General features: G+C 39.1%; 1 non-coding gene across 1 annotated transcript; it reads right to left on the bottom strand.

Moving 5' to 3' along the window:
- Positions 1-8,373: 8,373 nt before the first annotated feature.
- LOC133813106 (small nucleolar RNA R71) lies at positions 8,374-8,480 on the bottom strand. Its single transcript, XR_009884150.1, has one exon. It is a non-coding gene; the product is annotated as a small nucleolar RNA R71 (small nucleolar RNA).
- Between the last annotated feature and the right edge of the window lie 776 nt (positions 8,481-9,256).

Raw genomic sequence — 9,256 nt, 5'->3', positions numbered from 1 at the left:
CCATGTCCTGATGGTTCATGGCCTTGATCTTTTAAACCACTTATACGCAACTCATTTGAGTGTGATAGTGAAGTAATGCCATCTTTCCCTGTTGTTGACTGCACTTAACTTCATCAGGTTGTTGAAAGCATCTAAATGATACTTAGTGCTCTCGTACGGAGCCATTTGAGGCTCCTTGAAGTAGGAAGGGAGTCGCTCAACCAGAACTTCTCTTATGAAAGGTTACTCATAGTGGAACTCGTCATCAACCATGTGCCCCCCGGACGTAGTGAATATGTTGCTCTAAAGGCTTCTCATTTCAGTGTCTAGCTCCTATCTTCTTCTATTCAATGAGTCCATTAGGTAGGAAGGGTTGGCGTTCTCTTTCTCTGTCTCCTTCGGAGGATACATAGGAGTGTTGTCCCCATGTCTGACCTTCTCATATTAAGATTCTCTCTTAGGTCAAGGAGTGCTTAATTAGATGGGACTTCTGTTTCATTCCCATAACCAACATCGTCCCTCCATCTCTGATCTTCGAGGTGCCTCGTTGGCGCAAGGCCTTCGTGATGCTTTGGTCGAGGAGTGTCGCTAGTGGAAATTTGGGTTCTCCCATCTTTCATGGGCACAGTGGTTTCCCCTCTCCTATGCTCTTTCTCCTTATGCTTGGAAGGGGCATGCTTGGCTTCCCTTGTAGTGGGTCGTTTAGCACCTCTTGCATGTTCTCTATCGTGGTCTCCAGCCTCTGATTCTTCTTGTGCAACTCGCATATCTCATCTTTGTAAAAGTGGGTTTGGGAGATGGAGATCATATAATATACCCGGGGACTCTTGTCGGGCTTGCGTGTGGAGGGACCTGGATCCCGGTGGCCAAAACGTGGTGCAGTTGGTGGTCGAGGAGGAAGGTGCATACCCAGGCCACCCATGGGGGTGGCTGATTGTGCTGAAGGATCTCCATTAGGATGGACAGCTGAGGATGATGCCTCTTTTTCCTTTCCAGTTGATGGATGTTCCTCCGGTGTACCTCCATTCTCAGACGAAGAAGGGTCACTGATGGAGGCTCTTAGTTGGTCTCCGTCTAGGTGGACCTCAATATCTTGTAAGCCACGTAGACATCTCGAGTGCCTTTTCATTTTCCCTTGTCAGTATTAATGGAAGAAAAATAGCTTGATACTTGTCCTTCCCATAAAGGGTGGAAAACTTTTCACGGTGAGAACTTTTCAATGAAGTTGAGTCGAAAACCTTGTAAGTTGATAAGAAAGTGAAGAACTTAAAAGAATTTGGAGTAAATATGTAGAGTAAAAATGGAGATAAAATGTTTGTATTGCTTTGAAGTCTTAGATTAAAAATGAATTTTTTTTCACATCTTGCAATGATCAGGGAAGGACCTATTTATAGGGGAGCTCTAAAGGCTCTTAGTAAAAAATCGATCCCAAGGGGACAAAGATGTAACATCCCAAATTCGCTAATAAGACTTAGAGCCTTGATTGTACATGCGTGATTACGTGAATTATATGAGTTATATCATGATATGACAACTTATGTATGTTTCGGTGTATTAAATGTGCTTATAGGCCCGATTCTGTTAAAAAGGGTATTTTCATAATTTTTGACTCGTTGAGGGTATATTTGTATTATATATGCTTTATGAGTGAGACCACAGTATTATGTGGATATTTTTTAGATGTGTAGCCCGAGGCGATCCTAGTGAGCAATTTAGCGGAAAAGTCACAACGAGGTTTAATACCCGGCTCGGGGTGAGCCTAGGGCTATTTTAGTAACCTAGTACATTACTGGGGTTTACCGGGGATTAGGAATTTATTTGGTGATTATTTGGGTATGTCGGGGTTAATTGGGAATCTTAGTGGAAGTTGAGGTTTAGTGGGAAAATGTCTCAAGCGATGTTATTGCCCTTGGGGGCATTAGAGAATTAAGTAAAGATTAGGGGCATTTTAGTATTTTCATGCCTAATGGCTAGCCTACTCAAACCAAACCGTCAGGGTAAGGAAATCTAAAGGTTACTTCCCTCCCTTTCTCTTTCTCATTTTCTCTCTCTGGAAGTACTTGGAAAGTTTTGACATTTTTGGACAAGTCTTGATTGGGAAATTGAGGGCTTGTGATTGTGGTATCAAGGAAGCTAGGGCGATTTGAGTTTGTTGTAGGACTAGGCATGGTTAATATTGGGGTTATGGATGATAGTCAGGGCCAGAACCCTCCATCTGCCCCTAGAATTGGGAGCAAATGTTTGCTGGCATGCAAGCAAGATTGCAAAAGCAAGAGGAAGAGATTAAATGGTTGAGACAGCAGGTTCCGCCAGGGAATGTTGCTCCGTATGTTTTGACAATAATGACACCAGTTTCGATTCAACCTGAGGGTGGGAATAGATGGGAACTACTGTATGAAAGATTCTAGAAGCATTATCCTCCAGTTTTTTAGGGAAGCCTAGATCCGTTCGGAGCTGAAAAGTGAATGAGCATGGTTACATCCATCTTTGACTATATGGGAGTGGTAGCCAATGATAGAGTGGCTTGTGCCATGTACATGCTACGTGATGATGCCTGAACATGGTGGGAAGTTTTATCCCAAACCCGGAATGTTGTCATGATGGGTTAGGAAAAATTTAGACAATTGTTCAACCAGAGGTGCTACTGTGATGCAATTCGAATTATGAAGAACAATGAGTTTATGAACTTGGTTCAGGGTAGTAAGACAGTGACAAAATATGTCAAAGAATTTAATGGGTTGGCCAAATTCTCCTTTGAGTTATTACCAATAGATGTGGCCGGGAAGGAGCGATTCATTTGAAGGTTGAACTCTAGGATAACCCAGAGCATTAGGATCATTCCTGTACATGAGATTTTTACCTACGCTCTAGCGGTAGGGAGGGCTCTTTCTATAGAGAATGCAGGAGATGAGATATGGAGTGGGAGCACCATAGGGCAAAAAGCTCAGACAATGGTACCCCCAATTGTGAGATGTGGTAGGGGCGGAGGCCCTAGCAACTAGAAAAGAAAGACCCCTGATAGTTCTACTACCCTTGGTCCTGGAAAGAGGAGTCTTGGCACTCAGAGTGGCCACCAAGGCGGCAACGAGGCCTGGAGAAGTTAACCAATATGCGCCAGGTGCAGGATACGCCATCTAAGAGAATGCCGAGCGAAGGCATTATTTCTATGTGGAATAGTTGGGCACTTCAATAAGGATTGCCCAAGAACAACGAAGGAAGAACCAAGGAGTACAGATAGCTCAACTCCAGCTCAAGTGTCTGTCTTGACGCAGTTAGAACCTGAGGCTGGTCCCTCAAAGACGACAGGTCAGCTTTCTATTTCTCGATCTCTTATATTGTGATGATTTAGTTTGGTAATACGTATCTCTTAGTAGATTCATACATATGTTGTACATACTATATGATTATTATGCTATGGGGCATAAGATCTTAGTGTATCCCGGGGGAACTTGGTAGTTTCCAGGAGATGGGTCAGAGTTAACAGTAAAATTGATTGAACTGGTATGAAGATTTTGATATGATCCAGAGTATGGATTAGTTTGACAAATAAGGGAGAACCATGGACCAAAATAAAAGATGGTGACTTCTGAATTTAAAAGGAAAAGACCCGGTTGCGTTCACAAAATTCCTAGCTATTTTGGTAGGCACCTCCAGGGTTATATCAGTTAGACCAGAAGAAAACTGGATCGACCAGTGAGGTTTCATATGGGTTTACGAGGATTCGCTGGGATTGCTACCGTGTCTAGGAATTGAGTGTGCTACATGACTAAGGTAGGGATAGAACTGGCATCCGAGACATCATGCAGAATGGCACAGCTGAGCGGAAAGAATTAAAAGTTCAGCAAAGAAGTTACTCAACTTGGGGATACATTAGACGGAGCTTCTCACCATGGGATATGTCAAAACCATTTATTAAGAAGAAGGACAAGACTGCGAGAACGTGTGCCTTATATGGATAGTCGAGTGAAGTAATTGTCAAGAATAGATACCAATTGCCAAGGGTGGATAATTCATTTGTTCGATTGCAAGATAAGACATTGCTCTTGGGAATTGACCCTCGATCTGGTTATTACTAGCTGAGGATCAAGGAAAGGGACATTCAAGAATTACCTCTCGTACCAAGTATGATGGGATGGAATTCAAGTGAAGGCTCTTGATCTGACCAATACTCCAGTAGCCCACGTAAATTCAACAAGTAGAGAGTGCATGGATTATTTGGACATATCGTATTTGGATCGTTCGAGAATGTTTTGGACTACTTCCAGTTAGAAATAGAAGACAAGTAACATTTTTTTTATATTACCGAGGCTAAGGAAGCGAGGATTACATGTCAGGCTCTGGAAGGGATGAGTTCCAATTTCTCTAGGTGATGTTTAAGGTCACATTATGGGAAGTGATGGCATCATGTATGATTTAGTTAAGATAGAAAGACTAGGGAACATTTTAGAGGTTAGAAGCACTGTGGGAATGGAGAAACACATCGGATTTTATTTGAATCATCTTCAAGGACTGCCATACAATTGGATGAAATAATGTAGGGACCTAAAGTTTGTCAGAATGGATAGTTGCATAACAGATATTCAGAAGTTGAAATAAGGGTTGATTATCACGCCATAGGTATCAGTATGAGCATGTGGTGGACTGATATGTAAGGACAGTATGGAGAATAGTGTCCTTGTTGTTTAAAAATGAGAAGTTCATAGAGCGGCGTGTCAGATGCTAGGGTGTGCCCTCCTGTAGATTGGCAAGGTGATTGCTCATGCTTCACAAGTTGTTAAAGGAATAAGAACATAGATTTTTTACATGGTACTTTGAGTTGAGAGTATTGCCAAATAGCCACAGTTAGGGTGAGGTGATGAAACTTATGGGAAAGAAGTGCACACATTAGCATAAAAGTTAAAGTGTTTAGTCACCCTTAGGGGTTAACCATGAAACAAGGCATTAGTGGGAACTGGTGAAGGACTCACAGTGAAATCCTTTATTACCCAAGGAAAAGTAACGTGGAGGCTGATGCCTTAAGTTGGAAAGGTCCATGCCAGATGTATGATTCGCAATAGATCACAGCAAAGTCAGTTAAGGAAACGACCAGGATTGGTATAGAATATGTGATTGATAATTGACAAATATACCTCTACAAACAATGAAATACAGAAATAAAATCTTGTAGGAATGGCTAAGAACCCTAGTATTTTAACATGGATAGGTTAAGATAAGAGGATCAGATACGTGTTCCAATGGATGTTGACTTCAAGGTGGAGACTTATGATCAGTCTTATACCACCCTTTATGCTTGTTGTAGCTAGGAACTTTGAATGTGTGTTAAGACCTAAAATATGTATACTGAGGGGCTGATGGCCTAACCTTTTAGCAAGTGAGAGATGAATATCAGAAGCCAGAGAGGCTATTATGACTCTAAGGTATCCCAAAGTTAGTAAGGAGGGATATAATTATAGACCGTATGGGTGGATCACCTTAGATTGTGGGTAAGATGATTAGGTATGAGAAGCTATTAGTCGACATATTAAGTTAACACACTTTTTGCTGTGTGAGTGAGTTATCATAAGAATGGGTATGTGTGAAAGGAGACCATACATCTCTGTGGGGCACCAGAGTCGATAGCGTTGGCTTAAAACCCTTTATTTATTTCCCATGTTGTGGAAAGGGACATAGAGGTTATAATAATGGGATTTTGGATTATTGGTAACCTTCAAATATGTAAGTTTTCAAGATATTGAGGCAAGCATGGTCCCTTGATAGGATGTCACAGTGAATGTAATGCTCTACTAATCAGGGACCATTACGACATGTGTTTAAAATAGTGATGGACTCGCTAAACGAGTTATTTGGACTAAAACATGTGATTAAGTAACTAATAGCTCAGGTATTAAAAATCTTGGGTCAAGGAATAAACTTTTTCATTAAAAGGTTTTATTCTTTACATGGAATCCCAAAAAAAATAAAAGTTCTTTACAACTCAAAGGATTACAAAATAAGTCGACCTAAGCGACAAAATAGGGTCCAACCCTAGTACCTTTGCGAACTGTCGGCTGTGGCGGTCGAGCAGACTGCATATGTACACACTGCCCCTAACGCTCTCCAACTCATGGTTGGCCAAGCTTCTCCTGACCCTTACCTGCACCACATAGCACCAATGAGCCAAGCCTCATCAAAAAAACTTAATTAAATAGATTCAGATAGTCAACAGAATATAAACATTATGCTTAGCAGCAATAACTGTAATCAACCAAACACATTATACAAGTATGAGACCACAAAATCACACAAGTGCATAACGCACTTCTATTTGTTCAAGTCGCATGATAACTTCATTTTAGTGTCATTTTAGAATTGTTTTTGTGGTGATCTTGAGTCTTTATGTGTTTTTTGTGCAAGATTACGCTTTTGTTTGTCTTGGTTATAGGTTGGTGCGGTGACTCACACAAAAAATGTAAAAAGAAGTGAAAATGGTGGAAAAACGATGCTTTTCGCAGTTGTTGGACTCAAAATGACGCTAAGGACGATTAAACGTCAGTTTTGGATGAAGAGACGGGTTAAAAGAAGTAATTTGAGAAAAATGGAATTAAAGCAGTGACTTGGGGTTATAAGTCGCGACTCAAGGAAAAGTCAGAGACGCGTGGTTGGTAGAGCCAATTAGTGTCATGACTTGGACTTACAAGTCGCGACTCAAGAGGAGATCAGAGGCTCATTAAAGGAGAAAAATGGACACAGGCTGCGACTTGATGACGTTTGAGTCGTAGCGCCTGGAGACTTAAAATGAATCTAAATGGCTCAAAAATAGACATGGGTCGCGACCTTGAGAAGGCCAAGTCGCGGCCCGCATGTGAAAAACACAGCTATTGTAGTTTTTTACTATAAATTCGTATTTAGGGTTTAATTAAGTCATTAGGTCACTTTTTAATTACGTTTTTAGAGACTAATTTTGATTCTTAGGCTAGTGATTTTGCATTTTTAAATTTTTATTTCTTCTTTAAGCTTGTCAATCTTATGTTTTTGAATTATTATTTTGTTGATTTAGTCATGTCTGATATGAACTAAACAATTTTATCTAGGATTTAATGTAGTCACTTGGATTTCTATCTAATTTAACTATGATGTTCTTTTGACTTTTCTTCTTTATTTTAATCTATGTAATGTGTATTTAATGCTAGTAAATACTTTATCAATATTTGCTTGATTTTATGATTTTGATTCAAAATTCGAAAGATGAGAATTGAATATGCTATCATTATATAGACATAGGTTGCATATTGGACGAAAGTACTTGTATGACTTGTGTAGTAATTAGGTTTCCATGCTTAATGCCTTCTATATATTTAAGATTATCACAGAGATGTAGAAAACCTGCATATAGGTTGAGATCTTATATCTTGAAAAAGATTAGGAATCGAATTATCTTAACCTGCTATTAGAATAGGAAGAAAGAAATTTAGAATTTATTAATAAAATTAGTAGAATGAAAAGTTGATGAAATTAACACCCAAGTTCTTTTTAATAGTGATTTAAATATTATAATTAGTGATTCTTGTTCTTAGTTTTCTTTTATAATTTTAAAATTAAATTCATTCATCTAAACTTTGGTTGCCAAATAGAAATTAAAAGAACAATTAGTGGTACTTGGAAGATAGTCTTCGTGGGAATGATACTCTATTTATCATATATATCACTTGAATCGATTGCATGCACTTGCGTATATATATTTTCGTGATCAAGTTTTTGATGTCGTTGCTGGGGACTTAATTTCCAATGTCAAAGTTAATTGTTGTTTGTTCTAATTTGGTTTTATTATTTTTATTGTTTAACATTTATTCCGATCAAGGCTGTATTATATTTCAGGAATTGTTGGTATATATGAGGAAGTAGACAAAAGGAAATCATACCAATAGATCTTGAAATTGAGAGAATGTGCAGAAAGAATCGAAAGATAAAGAAACAGTTGGATTTCACCATGACTGAGAACGTAAATAATGTTGTGAACAATGCAAATATGGGTAATGCAGTTGAAGTTGATCCGCCATTAAGAAACTATGTACTCTTTACTGTTACAGGGATACATTCAAGCATTCATCCTCCAATAGTTGAGGCAAATAATTTGAGATAAAACCCTAAATTTTTCAGACGGTGCAGAACTGTGTAAAATTAGGGGGGTTACCAAATGATGATCCAAATGTCCATATCAAAAAAAATTTAGAGCTATGTGCGACATTCAAAATGAATGGGGTGAGTAATGATGCTGTAAGATTGAGATTATTCCCATTTTCACTAAGGGACAGAGCTAAGAGTTGGTTGAACTCTTTACAAGCCAAATCTATACTAACTTGGGAAGATTTGGCTAAGAAATTCCTTGGTAAATATTTTCCTCCTACCGAGTAGGCCAAAATAAGAGGAGAGATTAATAATATCCATCAACTGGATGGAAAATCTTTATATGATGCATGGAAACGATTTAATGAGTTGCAAAGGAAGTGCCCACATCATGGAATAGAGAAGTGGCTGCTAGTTCATACTTTTTAAAATGGTTTGGGGGGCAATACAAGGACAATTATAGATGGAGAATCGGGATGAGTGTTTACGAGAAAATGTGCTAATGAAGCATATGAATTTTTGGAAGAGATTGCTATGAATAATTATAATTGGCCTACTGAGCGTGAGAACAAGAAATTATCAGGAGTCTTAGAAGTTGATCCAATTGCGCTATTGACCGCTCAAGTTGCATCTCTAACCAAGCAATTGCAACAGACTAAACTCGCCGCACAAGCAATGCAAATATAGAATGTTGTGAGTTGTGAGATTTTTGGGGGACCACATGCTTATGAACAATGCCCGAGCACAACTAGTTGCTCAATGTGAATAATATGCTCTTGGAACAAGCACAAGTTATTGGTAATTTTTCAAGACCTGCACCTAACACTTACTTCAATTCCTATTCTCCTACTTGGAAAAATCACCCTAATTTGTCTTGGAAAAATAATCAAGGTATACAACCACAATATCCACGGTACCCACCTCAACAACCCCCTTATCAACCAACTTATGGATTTCATTCTAGAACATATTATGATCCAAATCCACGTCCATCTCATCCACCACCACATCATCAAATGAACCCACCAATAATTCAGCCAGCCAAATTAAATCAATTCATGACAGAGACAAGGTCTTCAATCAGGAGTTTGGAGACACAAATAGGTCAATTGGCTCAAATGTTTTCTAGTAGGTAGCAAGGGAATTTTCCTAGTTCCACAGAGGTAAATCCTAA

Source organism: Humulus lupulus, chromosome 1, assembly GCF_963169125.1.
Source record: "Humulus lupulus chromosome 1, drHumLupu1.1, whole genome shotgun sequence".
NCBI classification, from domain to species: Eukaryota; Viridiplantae; Streptophyta; class Magnoliopsida; order Rosales; family Cannabaceae; genus Humulus; species Humulus lupulus.
Note: the sequence above shows the minus strand (reverse complement) of the source record. Positions and strands in the feature narration are given on the sequence as shown.